This window comes from Pteropus medius, unplaced genomic scaffold (assembly GCF_902729225.1).
Source record: "Pteropus medius unplaced genomic scaffold, Ma_sr-lr_union100, whole genome shotgun sequence".
Taxonomy (NCBI): domain Eukaryota; kingdom Metazoa; phylum Chordata; class Mammalia; order Chiroptera; family Pteropodidae; genus Pteropus; species Pteropus medius.
The window spans coordinates 14,141,979-14,155,241 of NW_024349796.1; the positions used below are offsets into that span (position 1 = coordinate 14,141,979).

A 13,263-nucleotide genomic window follows, 5' to 3' on the forward strand; every position below is an offset into this window, starting at 1 on the left:
CCCCCTTGCTCAACTCACAGAAACCATGTGCAGAGGGTTGACAATCTGGTGACTATTACTGAAAATAAGCAGAGAACGAATAGAGAATGAATACTTGGGCGGGGGTGGGGGAGAGTCATAGCCAGTGGTCATTACATTTTTAATGTTTTAAACAAAATAACACATGTCTATGGTCACAGATCAAGTGATGAGGAAGAGCTCAGAGTGAAAACAGCAGCTGCCTTTCCCACCAAGCCCCATCCCACTTCTAGAAAGACATTCTTTGAACTCTGTCTGTGTTGGATTCTCACGTTGATTGCTGTCCCAACTCTAAACAATACTCTAGACGTTCATTTTTTTTAGGCAACCAGCTTTTATATTTGACCACACATTTATACTTCCCCATCCTTATTCCTCACAAATTGCAAAGTTTAATGGTAATGTTATGATTTTAAAATATTTTACTGTTTACCTTTGCGATTTTAAATGATAGATCTGTATTTCTTTTTCCATCCGTTTTAATGAGTATCTCAACCTCCTTCTCTAAAGAACTTAGACCACCTTTTTTTCTCCTCCAGCACATTCCTCCTTTCATTTCTTCTTTCTGTCAGATATATTTTGACTTTTGCATCATCAAGACTGTGAACATCCATGTTCTGCTCTTCAACAATACGTAGAACTTTTCCGCTCTGTACATATTACAAGTTGAATTTGCAAAAATTGTTCATCATCGGTCCAAGTTTGGTGCCAGAATAATGCTTCTTCCCTTGCTCATTCAACGTTGGTCAACGTAGACCCCCTACACCAGTGAAAGCATTCATTGGCAGCAAGGTTAAGTGGCATCTGTTTGTTGAATTTTTAAATTGTGCTTTTCATTTGTGCATTAGCGGGATCATAACTTTCTACTACAGATTTCATTTTTCTTAGAGTCTATAATGATCCTCGACTTCTGTTTTTATTTCTTAATTCATACTATATGGAATTTGTTTTTCCCCCCCCACGAGAAACCCCTTTCATGGGTTTCTTTGTCCTCTGACACAACATCGCAGGGTTTCTTCTAGGCCTACTTTGTCATGATCACTTGGGGACTCCTCTCCTGTGTTGGGTTCCCTTTCTCTGAATCCCACATCTTCCGTTTCTTTTATCTTTCCTTCTGTTTCTTGGCTAGAGTCACAATGTCCACTAACTTCTTAAAGAAGCATCTTTAAAAGGTAAACATTACCCTTTCTTGCTGTCCGAAAATATCTTCATTCTGTTCTCACTCCTGATCGATATGTTGGCTCAGAACGTTTCTTTTCTTGTAATATTCAGTTGCTCATGAGAGGTCTGATATCAATCTGATCCTTTTTCCTTTACATGTGACTTGTTTTTCCTATCCAAAAGATTTTATGAACATTTCTTTATGCTTGATGCACCATAATTTAATCAGAAAATTATATATTGTGTTCAGAGAGAAGCTTTTCTTTAACTATATATTTTTTACCCTTCCATGAAACGTCGATGTTTTCGTCACTTGCAGATATTTAGTTTATATGCGGATGCTAAGATTAGTTTAAAATTTTAATGTATAAAGAAAAAAATCTTTGGAAATATAGGAACAAAACAAACCAAAAAAACTAAATATGTTAAAAAGACTTGTGCGTGAAAGGAGGGAATAATTTTGCATGATTTTTTTCTATATAACAGTTTTTGGTCGTAAAAATATTACAAACTTCATTTTTAGGGTGTGATAATGAAGAAGAATCATAAATGTATCAATCTGAGAACAAAGATTTATGTAAACCAACATATAGCGGTGAGCTCAGAAAAAGGCCAGTGTCCTGGCCCTTAACACATAAATGAAAATTCGTGTTGCTAATATTGACCTAAAGATCCTCAGACATCAAAGAAAGATGGAGCTATGTTTACCACAGGGGACTTTGCTAAGGGCATTGTCTAAGGATTATTCAAAAAGTGTCGAAATAAGGATGACTTTCCGACCAACCTACAATTAACCATAACATCAGTTTCTTCCAGTTGCTCCAGTTCTTTAAAATTCTGTGTAATTATGAGGGCCTCACGCTCACCTCCCTCGGATTCTTTGCCAGCGCGTGATTCTATATATGAAACCACCGAAATACCATCTGGTGATACAAAGCTGAAGAAGAAAACCCAACTTCTCTCTATACTTTCAATAGCACCATGAGGTCTGGCTCTTTGCAAATCTGGTGGGAGATGTCTGAGTGCCCTGAGCACAGCGAGGTACTGTCACCCAAGAAGGTGACATTAATTCACTGTTCTCAAAGCACCAGCGATGTTCTCGAATATCTCTGTTCCCATCAAAATTCTAGTGTGAGAGCAGCACTTTCCAAGACGTGACAGAGGACATGAGAGAAGAAAACAAGATCTCTCTGGGGAAGGTCACAGCTCAGAAGGAGAGACTAGATAGAAACACAGCCAACCATAAAAAAAAAACATGTCAGTAAGTTGCATTAGGACCGTCACACGGGATGAACTGTGGGGGAAGGTAGAGTTGGAAGGTTTGAGGGAATCAGAAAATATAGTCAGGAATTTGAACCATATCCAGCTCTTTATGCAACTATAATAAAGGCCTCAGCTTGAGACTAAAAGAGATTCAGATGCGTCTGGGGACATCTGGTAAAAGGGCCGTGTCAGCCTCTGTAAATCTATTTACATAAAGACTGAGCTGTCTCCTGGTAGAGAACTGGAGGGAGGAAGGGTACAAGCACGATGTAGTGACTCAGTAAAAAAGCCTTAGTCACTGGATGAGGAAGATGGCTCTGTACACTGCAAGTCTGAGATTAATCCCCAGCTGGGCTTAGTCTGACAATCATGAGAAGCAGGGCAGTTCAAAGTAAGTGCTGAAATCGTTGTTTTTGTTTGGTGACATAAACAACTCTGCTTTGGTATCCCGTCTAGCAAAATTGAACAGAAAGGGAAAATCTCTCCCTACCCCTTTTCCAGAAGTCAACACACAGGGTTGGTGCCCAGCGGAGCCAGTGCTGTATCTGCGACCACCATGCCTCGCAAGAGCCTGCGGGTGCTCAGTCGGTGTCAGAGACGAGGCACCCAGCAGTGGAATAAGGGTGGCGTCTGACACAGGCTTTTATACCCAGCTCGGCACAGGAGACTGGTGAACCAGCAGGACCACAAGGGAAAATGCCAAGCCTGGCAGAGCAGGAAAGTGTCTGTCGTGCCCAGCAGTAGAGCAGTGACAGGCTCAACTTAAGAGCTGCGGTGCCCACTACCGCAAGACCTGGCTCATGTGCAGCCAGCTGAGACCGCAGGCCAGGGCCTCCCATAGAGGCAGAACTTCCAGGGACCTGAGGACTACGTCAGCATAAGAAGGCCTGAGATCGTGACGCTCTAGCCTTTAATATTAGCATACATCACGGCTATCTACGGGAAGGAGAGGTCTGGAGAGATCTAGTCTGTACTGTTAGTTATTTCTCATGTCTAGGACTCGCTGCCTTTCACTGTGATGTTCAAGGTTAGGTTGATGGTAAAGCCGAAATGGACATTAAGCGTGGACAAAAAATCTAAATGCCCCACGATGATTACCTATTTTATCGAAGCCTTAGAGAATCACAATCTTAGGATGTCACAGCGGTAGAAATCGAGTGGACCAGCCCTCCGATGTTCAAATGCAGGAGGAAGTCCCAGGGGAAAGAAAGCCAGCCCCTGGCTGGTGGCGGAACCAGCAGTAGAACAGAAACCGTCTAACTTCCAGTCCAGGATGGTTATGAGGACACCATACGAACGAGGGAAACCAAATAAGAAATAAGAAAACTGACTGTTTTGATTCCTAGAAAGTGTCAGCAAATTTCCTGCAGCCATTCTGCACAACCAAAAATCGAGCCGAGAATTTAAGAGCTGGCAAAATGCTCTCTCCTTCAACGCGAATGTGTTTATATATATACACATATATATATATATACATATATATATATATAGGACACATATATATATGTATATATATATGTATATATATATATACATATATATATATATACATATATATATATATGTATATATATATATATATATATATATTTTTTTGTCAGTTCGGAAATGTAAATTCTGAACTGATTTCTGACATGACGCCTTAAAAGTTTGAAGCAGCATTAGACTTAGCTTCAGAAGAGGAAAGGTTTACACAGTTTTCTGTTTTCTCTTAGGAATGGATAAAGGGAACACGGTGGGACACAAAGAGACGGAGTCCGAACAGAAACGAGAACAGGGAGGACTGAAAATAAACGAGTACGTAAACAGAGGAGAAATAAACGAGTAAGTAAACAGAGGAGGAAGTTTGGAGCCTCCCCGTGAACGACAAGGGTAGTGGAACTCTCCTAGGAGCGTGTCAGACCTGAAGTCCATCTGCTTCGACTGGTGTGATTTACTTGACATAAGTGACAGACCGAAACGGAAATAATAATCATCTGTCAAACAATCACTTTGACTGTTTCTTGACCATCTTGGCTATTGTTTTCCGTTTTTAAACCTAACCTGCCTGTTTCCTTGACCAGTCAAGTCAAAACAGACACCCAATTTGTACATGTCAACACAGGCTCTCTCTTGAGTTAATGGCTCAGTATCTGAGTCACTGCCCTGAGAAGCCCAGATTCTAACTTTTCTCTTCGTCTAAATTAGAATGGGATGGCCTCTGTTTATACTTTCATTAACTAGAACCACATGATTACAACCTTTCCACTGGGGGTTTTAGCAGAGAATTTATTAGCGTGAGCCAGTATCCTTGACTGCACGGCTGCCTTGGTAGTGAGCCACGGGTGGCTAAGATACGCTCCTCGTGAGTTCCAGTTTAGTGGGTTGCTTCTCGGGGCTCCTAGGGACTTGTGTCTAGAGTAAAGGCAGAAAGAAAGATATGAGTATTTCTCTTACTTGACCCACCTGTCTTTGTCACTCTTATCAGTGATTTTTTTTTGAAGCCTGAAGGTTCTCTTTCACTTGTCCTGGGAAAAAAATAACAGAGTTCCGGAAAGCAGTAGTAGCTGATTAATGTGTGATCTTTTCCACCGTAGGATACTCAAACTAGAATTTTTTAAGGGCGTCTTCCTTTTATTTAAAAGGCCTTCTCCCCTTTAACTCTCCCGTACCCTCGGAGATGCAGTTTCCATGACGACCTCCTGATTTCCCCCCACCCCACCCGAAAACCCGTATAGTCCGGATCAACCGTCCCCTCCTCTGTGTCCTTAGCACTTGACCTCTGCATTCCCTGTTGTGTGCCACGCTGCATCTACAGACGCGACAGGTCCTTGATGATAGGAACTGTGTTTTAACATCGTCGCATTTCTAATAGAATAATGGATCATTTGTTAAATTGAATTGAACTGCAGAGAGCTGATGGGGAGGCATAGAGAAGAGGCAGGAGGAGAGCGACGTGAGGTTATTGAAGGGAGTGCAGAGAGACAAAGAGGATGGGGCAAGATTATTCGGCATCATCATGGCAGAGGGTGCAGGGCAGTGGAGGTGCTGGCAGGATCACTTGAAAGAAGACAGAACAGGTAGTGGCCAGAAGTGAGTAACAAGCTGCAGCTGTAGTAAACACTGTAACTGCTACCCGGGATGGTATCTTTTTCCTTGTGGGAAGGGGAGGAAGGTCAGGAGAACAGGCAAGGGCGATCGCTCCACCCAGAATAACTCTTCTTCCCCCGCTTTCCAGGCAGCCTACCTCGTTCTCCAGCCTCAGTGATACCTTGCTGGTTTTATACCCAGTCCCTATGCAGAGGTTCAAGCCTGTACTAGGTACTGGGATGAAATTCCCTGAGTCTATTTCTTTTTAAAGATATAGATAAAACATAAATGTTCTTTGATTACAGAGATATACAGTTATCAAGTGTGCGTGGCCTAGTTTTTCATCCGCGTCTTTCGGAAAATATAGATAAATAGAAAGAACAGAGGGTGATGAGTCTTTTGACTTTCTCTTTCCCTTTTCTTATGATCGAATAATCAAATTCATTATGAAACCTTAAGAAGGCTGTTAAAGCTTCGATAAAGTTGAGGAGAAAGGTGTACTGTTTAAAAGCAACAGGTGTTGACAATGAAACCAACAGGCCGATCCCTGGAGTCCTAGGAAGAAAATGCAAGGGTGACAGAGAGCAGCCTAGACCAAGAGGTCACTTTGGAGGATTTCGATGGGACAGAAGGTTCTAAGGAGCCAGCCCCTTGGTCTCATCGCTCAGTAGCTTCTGTTGCTACCGCTTCAGTGCCCCACCCCCCATATCCCCAGTGGGAACCACAAAGAGGCGACAGCCTCTCACTCACCTCCCCCTGCTGATGACATCTAGGAAGAAGCAGAGAGAGGAAACCTGTGCTTCTGTTATTTCAGGGGGAGGGGAAATAGTTTTCAAATTGCCTCATAGACTCCATCTTATTTGGTTCTTGCAATAACAACCCAGGGATAGATGAAAAACAATTTTTATTATCTGCCCCTGCCCCTGTTTCATTTAAAGACACTTGGGGCTAAAAAGATACCTGGGAATTGTCCAAGGTCCCACGATCGGTGAGAGTCACCAAAGGTAGTATTGGTTTCACCATCCCTTCCTACTTCTTGGTTCGCCCACGATGGTTCCACGCGATTGAAATGAGAACTCTTTCTTGGGTACCTCACGGGTTAGATGGTCTTTTGAGAACTGGGCTGACCTGGGAACTAACCGTCAGGCATGACTTTATTAGAAAAATTTGTTCTGGTTTCTAAACAACTGATTTACATACGGCATCTTAGTACGCAGCTCATTTTAAATCGAGGACTGCCCGTACAAAGCTTCTAGCTTCCAAGGATAGAAAGATAATCCTTTTTATTTTTCCTGTTCTGCTTTTGGAATCTACCCACAAGGGTGCCAATTAGCACCAGATGGGACAGGGACCGTGTGATGTGGAATAGAACTCCGGCCACTGGGAACTGGAATGAGGCCATGAACGTATTAAGCAACCAAGGAGCCAGAAGTCGGGCCGGACTCGAGCTGGGCACGACGTCGAGTCCCGGTCTGCAAAGGCCCAGATGTCACTTCTCCACTCGCTGCCTGCGAGAAACAGCGAAGAAGCCCAGAGTGCGGAAACCCCGCGCCCTTGGGGCATAGCCTTTCATGTGCCTGTTTCCCTCTGAATCCTTTCTCCAGGTTGAACTTGAACTAATCTTTACGGAATAGTTAAGTAAAGGGGCGAACGCCTGTTGTCTCGGAAACTTAGATTTTTTTTAAGTATATCGTTCTTACTTCGCTGTCTTCACATTTCTGACATCTCGATTTTCGAAATTATAACTTTATATACAAATCCAAGTGTGGGATCGAAGTGTCGGACGCGTACCTCGAACTTAAAGGTAATTCAGACTTAATGGCGTATGTTTGCTGAAAACACGTAAGCGAAGCGACAGGAATGTGTGTTGATATTATGCGGATAAACGCCTATTCTCATTCTCACCTGGCTAGTTGTGCGCCTTGGATGCAAATGAATAGACGTTCGGCACAGCGTATTTGGCTTTCTGAGTTCCGTTAGTTACCACTCGTTACATAATTCATCAGTTTTCCCAAGCAGTGACCTAAGTCACCTGGAAGACAGCTGAACACAGACAATTTGGACAGAGTTTTGCCTCCGCTTGATACAAATCTGTGTTTAATAGAAACGATCTCAGTTAGGCTTCGTGCATAAAATGAGTGAGTTGGATTTGCATAGTTCTTCCTGACTTTTGTCCCGTTATGGCACACATAGAAAGTATTATTTTGCAGAGCTCACTGGGTAATAATAATAATAATAATAATAATAATAATAATATAGCTCATGGCCGGAGGAAAAGCACTGAGGGCCAGAGGCACGGTATGCCTTTCTCGGCCGACCCAAGAGCAGAGGGGATCCCTCTGTCAACACCTCGAACCCGTCGATAGACCCCCCAGTGTGTCAGCACTGACCACTGGGCACACGTAGGTGGCAGCTCCGGGGTAAAGGACACTATGAGTCCTCTGGGGATTCCATAGCTACTTCGTAGCACAAATTCACTGGGACCTGCCACTGATTTGTGATTTGGGCACCATGGCCCAAAGCCTGTAGCTCATGAGCTGGTCCCAGAATGCGAGTGTCTCGGCTGACAGCATTGATAAGGCACCGGATGCTGGGGTCGCCAACTGCCTCAGCTCGTCCAGGACTGAGAGGTCTCCCTCAGTGCTAAAACCAGGACAGTCCCAGGCAAACCAGGACACTGGGTTCCCTACCTGCTGTGTGTTAAAGTATTCCCTTAAGGAAACAGAGAGAATTGGAGGCACGGTCCTGCTCTCATGGGCCCGCGCGTGGTCTTCCCAGGCCGTCGGAACCAGAGGTAGCCACCCTGTGAGTTGGTCACTGAGTCCGGTCTACGGTTTGTTAAGCAGAAACCTATGATTTTTCTTATGAAATGTTTTTTGTTGGTTTTTTTTTTTCTGTAGAGTTGTTTTTGCCAGTTCGAAGAGGAAATAGTGGGCTGAAATCAAGTGGCATGACCGAATGACAAGTGCTAAGCGAATGAGTCGTGCCGTTCTTGCTAGAAGCAGCGGAACAATCGTGGTTCTGACATGATTCCCTCTTGCCTGAGAAACTCATCAACATGGCCTCGAGGCTACACGTTTTTTTCAGCAGCTGCTGATCCTTTCATTTAATTCTAAGCCACAAGTAAGCTTTTTAAAGAGGCGATGTGTGTACCAAAGAGTGTCCAGAGGACACTCTGTTCACAAAATTTAAGACAGTCAGCACTGTTGGAATTACATGTTCTAATACGAGATGGGTGGATTGGTGTGGGAGAAACAGGAGCCACCATCCCCCCTCCTCCCCCACCCAGACTTAAACCAAAATTGTTTTTGAGGTTCAAAAATATTCACATGACAGCTTTCTATGTTTGGCTAAAGCAGACTAAACTACAATGCCAAGAAAATGGTTTCTTCTATCTTTTTCTGCTAATACAGATCCCACAGGCCTTAGGAACCTCCACGGTCCTGGCTGCCTACGCTCACACACAGCCACCGTTTCATTTCTAACATTTATTGCACACCTGTTACGTAGACAGAACCAAACTTTGACCTGAAAGGAAAGAGAAACAAGTAAGAAGAAACCGTGCCCTTGATGCACACAGCATGTCCTGCGGGAAAAGCCACCTTGCCTAGGTGGCAGAATCAAATCCACGCAACAGAAATATGAAAACAGGAAAAGAGGAAGAAGCGACAATTGAGCCGGTAACTTCGGTGGGGTAGGGTTCACCGTGCCGGTGAAAGGGGTGACATCTGGAGGTCTAAAAACGAACCACGGCGGGTGGGGGGGGTGTCTCTTCTCTTGTGATAGCCACAAAGACAAGCATGCCCTTGCTCCCCCGATGGCCGTATCACACAGGAGCTCCCTTTTCTGAGTGGGCATTGACCTTGAGGTCAGACTTTGAATTCCATCTCTGCCGTGTATTAGCTACGTGACTCTGGGTTAACTATTTAACTTCTCTAAATCCATTCCATTCCTATACCGTGAAAAGGAATAACAGAATAGTTTTATTAATGTAGAAAAGGCAAAATGAAATAGTATCTGTAACATTGCCCTAGAGAGATCAGATCCATATACAGATAGATATTGAATTCTCGGGGCCCTTTCTCATCTCTTTGTGGTTGCCCATGAAGCTAACGATTACTCTAAACTTAAAAGTAATTGTAGTGGAATGACTCGTACTGACCTCAAGGGCAGTATGTAAAAACTCCCATTTCTTCTATTGTTAGGGAAACCAACTCATACATTTAAAACTTAGAGCTAGTCAAATTCGATTCCTTATTTTAGTATAAATATCTTCTTATATGGGAGATACAGAGCTAACGATGGATAGAAGGGATTCTGGGGAGAAAAGATATTTAAGTACACAGACAGCACAGAAATCTAAAAATGCAAGCTGGAATCTTATCCCAAAAAAACTCAATTCTCGTAACTAAACAGAACAAATTGCATTTTTAATGGCCAATATTCCAGGAGAAACCAGTACTCCTTACCCTTTTACGTGTCTTCGGGCACTGATATTAGCTCTAATGTAAACAGAATGTATGCTGGACGGACCAAGCACCACTTAATAGGACACGACTTCATTCTGGTGGAGAAATTGTCTAAGGTTATTGAAATATGACTTTTGCAACACGCGCGGCATTTTGGCACGTGATAGCGATGTGACTGCAATAATTTATTTTCCCCCTCGACGTATTTCAGACACTTATTTGAAATCTAAAATGGGGAGAACTAAGCAATGATTCAGGGTGACCAGGTGGAATACGGTGTCTGCTTTCCCCTGCTTCAGCATCGTTTTCACTACTTGATTCTCCTTACTAATAGTAACATTTTTTTCTTCCGAATACCTATTTTCAGCTTTTTCGTTCTTAATTAGTATCCATCTTTAGCAAAGACGAAAAAACTACGCTCTTCATATAACTGCAAAGACGATCTTCCGTTCTCTTTCCGACTCAAACGTGGAAGGGAGTCACAGACTAAGGAGAAGAAAGAGGTACACAAGTGACAAAGGGAAGGAGAAGAGCGAGCGATACCTCCCTGCCAGCCTTTTTTTGGCCCGCTTTCCACTCTCTCCTTCAAGTCTCTGCTCAGTCACAAATCCGCTGTGGGGAACTGCTATGTTTTCTACCTGGTTTCCATTGCATTCAAGAACCTCCGCTCCCAGAACACTTTTCGGCATGTGACTTTTAGAAATTTCAGGGGCCGAGACACCCCACCGGGTAACAGTGGTAGATAAGTAACAAATCACATTTTTATCAAGTCTTTTCGTTTAAGTATCCACATCAATTTCCTTGTGCCGAATGAGTCAAATGCTTACAACTCTGGTTCTGTCATACTTGGCAGAGTAACACTACATTTATTGATTTTTTTTTTTTTTTTTTATGGTCAAGAAGAATTCTATGATCTTCAGCAAATTTGCCTCATTACTGGCTCCCTCTCTTTGGGATTTTACTCTAAATTATCACAATGTCCATTGTCATCAGTTTAAGTGGTGGTTATAGTAAGCCTATCATTTTTATAAAAATGTTAAAATTCCTTTTAAAAACACATTTAGGGAATTAACTAGTGAACACAACAAATGTTTGGAGAAAGTCACCTATACCTATTCATTCATTTATGTATTCATTTATACAACACTATTTATCGGGTTACTATATACATAGTTATAAGCATTGGGAATACAGCGGGGAAAAGAGAAAAGAAAAATACCAGTCCCTCGTACCATGAATATTATAAAATGTCGTGAGGAGACAGACAGTGATGACAATAAATAAGTAGATTAATAGCATTTCAAAAGTGATAAGTGCGACAGAGAAAAATGACGGAATAAAAGGGATGGAAGGTGCTGGATGGCAGGAGTGTAATTTTTAAATAGGATGAGCATGGGGATCTGAGAAGACGACACCAAGCAAAGAATTAAAGGAGATGCAGGAGCCAGCCAAATGCATCGCTGCAAAATGACTGCTCTAGGCAAAGACCCAGAGGTGGGAGCACGCAGTGTGCTAGTTACAAGATGTGATGGTGAACTTTATGTGCCAACTTGCCTGGGTTAAGGGATGCCCGGATAGCTGGTAAAATGTTATTTCTGAGTGTGTCCGTGAGAGTGTTTCTGGAAGAGGTGAGCATCTGAATCAGCAGATTGAGAAAAGATCACCTTCACCAGCGCAGGTGGGCATCATCCAATAAGAAAGGCGGAGGAAGGGCGAATTCACCCTCTGCGTGAGCTGGGCAGCCATCTTCTCCTACGCTCCGATACTGATACCGCTGGCTCTCGAGTGTTGGGAGTCACATTAGGACTTAGTGCCATCAACTGCCCTGGTTCTCAGGCTGACCAGGAGACTGACTGGCAGCGCCAGCTGTGCTGGGTCTCCCGCTTGCAGATGGCAAATCTTGAGACTTCTCAGCCTTCATAACGGTGTGAGCCATTTCCTATTTCCTCTACTAAATCAAGAGAGAGAGAGATTATTATTATTCCATATTATTTCAGGCTGTTCAGAGAATCGGAGACACGATTTTACCGTAGCATTTGAAAATCAAGCTCATAAAATATGTTCCAATAAAATATTACTCTATTTCCTTCACGTTAGGCTCAGAAGAATTTTATGCTAAATGAGATCAGTGTTCCCTTTATTTAGATTTATGGTATGCACAAAACATAACAATATGACAACAGAGCAAGTATCATTATTCAAAATCAAGTTATTAATTTTTATTTTCCATTGTAATATAATGCATCTACACATACAAACACTGAGATGTTTGCTTTTGGGAAAAAAGTAAAGGTTGGAATATATAAACATTGTGTAAGTTATGATATAAAGTTACATTTTATGGGCAATTTTATTAGTCTTATATCCATCAGCCAAAAGTCTCAGGTGCTTAGGTTGGTGGAAAAATAAGCTACTGTCTGTAGAGTTTTCAATAAAACAGTCAAAAAAGAAGTCGATGTTAAAGAAAAATTGACATAAAAAAAACTAATATTATTTTAGAGATTCAATGATTTTTTTCTTTTTACTTTATATCATGCACATTAGACTACTTTAATAAGTTTAGTTCTCTCAAAGGATTTAGGTTTTTCCAAAATATCAATTTGGTCTTCAAGGCAGAGTTTAAATTAAGATTGAAAAGTATATTTTTAAACTCTTATAATTGTTAATTATTTTTAATCCTGTCTTCATTTGACACTTTGCTTATCTGCATGAAAAAAACATCGAAAAGACAAAAACAGTAGTAGAAACTGATCCTTGAATCAGAAGGAAAACGAACATTTTTAAAGGAGACTATAAGTAAAACTGATATAGTCATCTTTTTCCAAACAAAGTAGGAGAATTAATTGCAAATAATTAAATTGGGTTTCTAGGTTGAATGATAACTTTTGAGGGCTGACATCTGATCACTGAGCTCACCTATCCAAATAAATGTAGTATTAGTTGGTCTGTTTTTCTTTCATTATGTTCGAAGCTAGGAAAATCTAGATGGAATAACCAGCTCTCACTGAAAACTTGTTTTTTTCCACTGCAAATGAGCTAATATTCTTTACCCTTTCTTTCTACGTTTGAACAAAACTCTAAATAAGTTTTACGTTTCTAAAATTTACATACACATGCCCATACACACCTAACCCAAGAGTAGATAAAGTTGAACTTTAGTAACCTCCTTAGCTTGGAGTCAACTCATAGCACCCCCTTGTCACACCAAGACTCAGGGACCTCCACAATGACCTGTGGGATCCTCTCTTGCCTCTCCTCCATCAACCTTGTCTCTCTGAGTACC

The 13,263-nt window shown here is 42.0% G+C and overlaps 1 long non-coding RNA gene across 1 annotated transcript in view; it reads left to right on the forward strand.

Moving 5' to 3' along the window:
• Positions 1-12,482, forward strand: part of LOC120619178 (uncharacterized) — a 34,218-nt gene extending 21,736 nt beyond the window's left edge. The window contains exons 9-11 of the long non-coding RNA XR_005657386.1: positions 4,158-7,315; positions 8,412-9,191; positions 10,348-12,482. This is a non-coding gene — a long non-coding RNA (uncharacterized LOC120619178). The remainder of the gene's footprint in view (positions 1-4,157; positions 7,316-8,411; positions 9,192-10,347) is intronic.
• Positions 12,483-13,263: the final 781 nt, after the last annotated feature.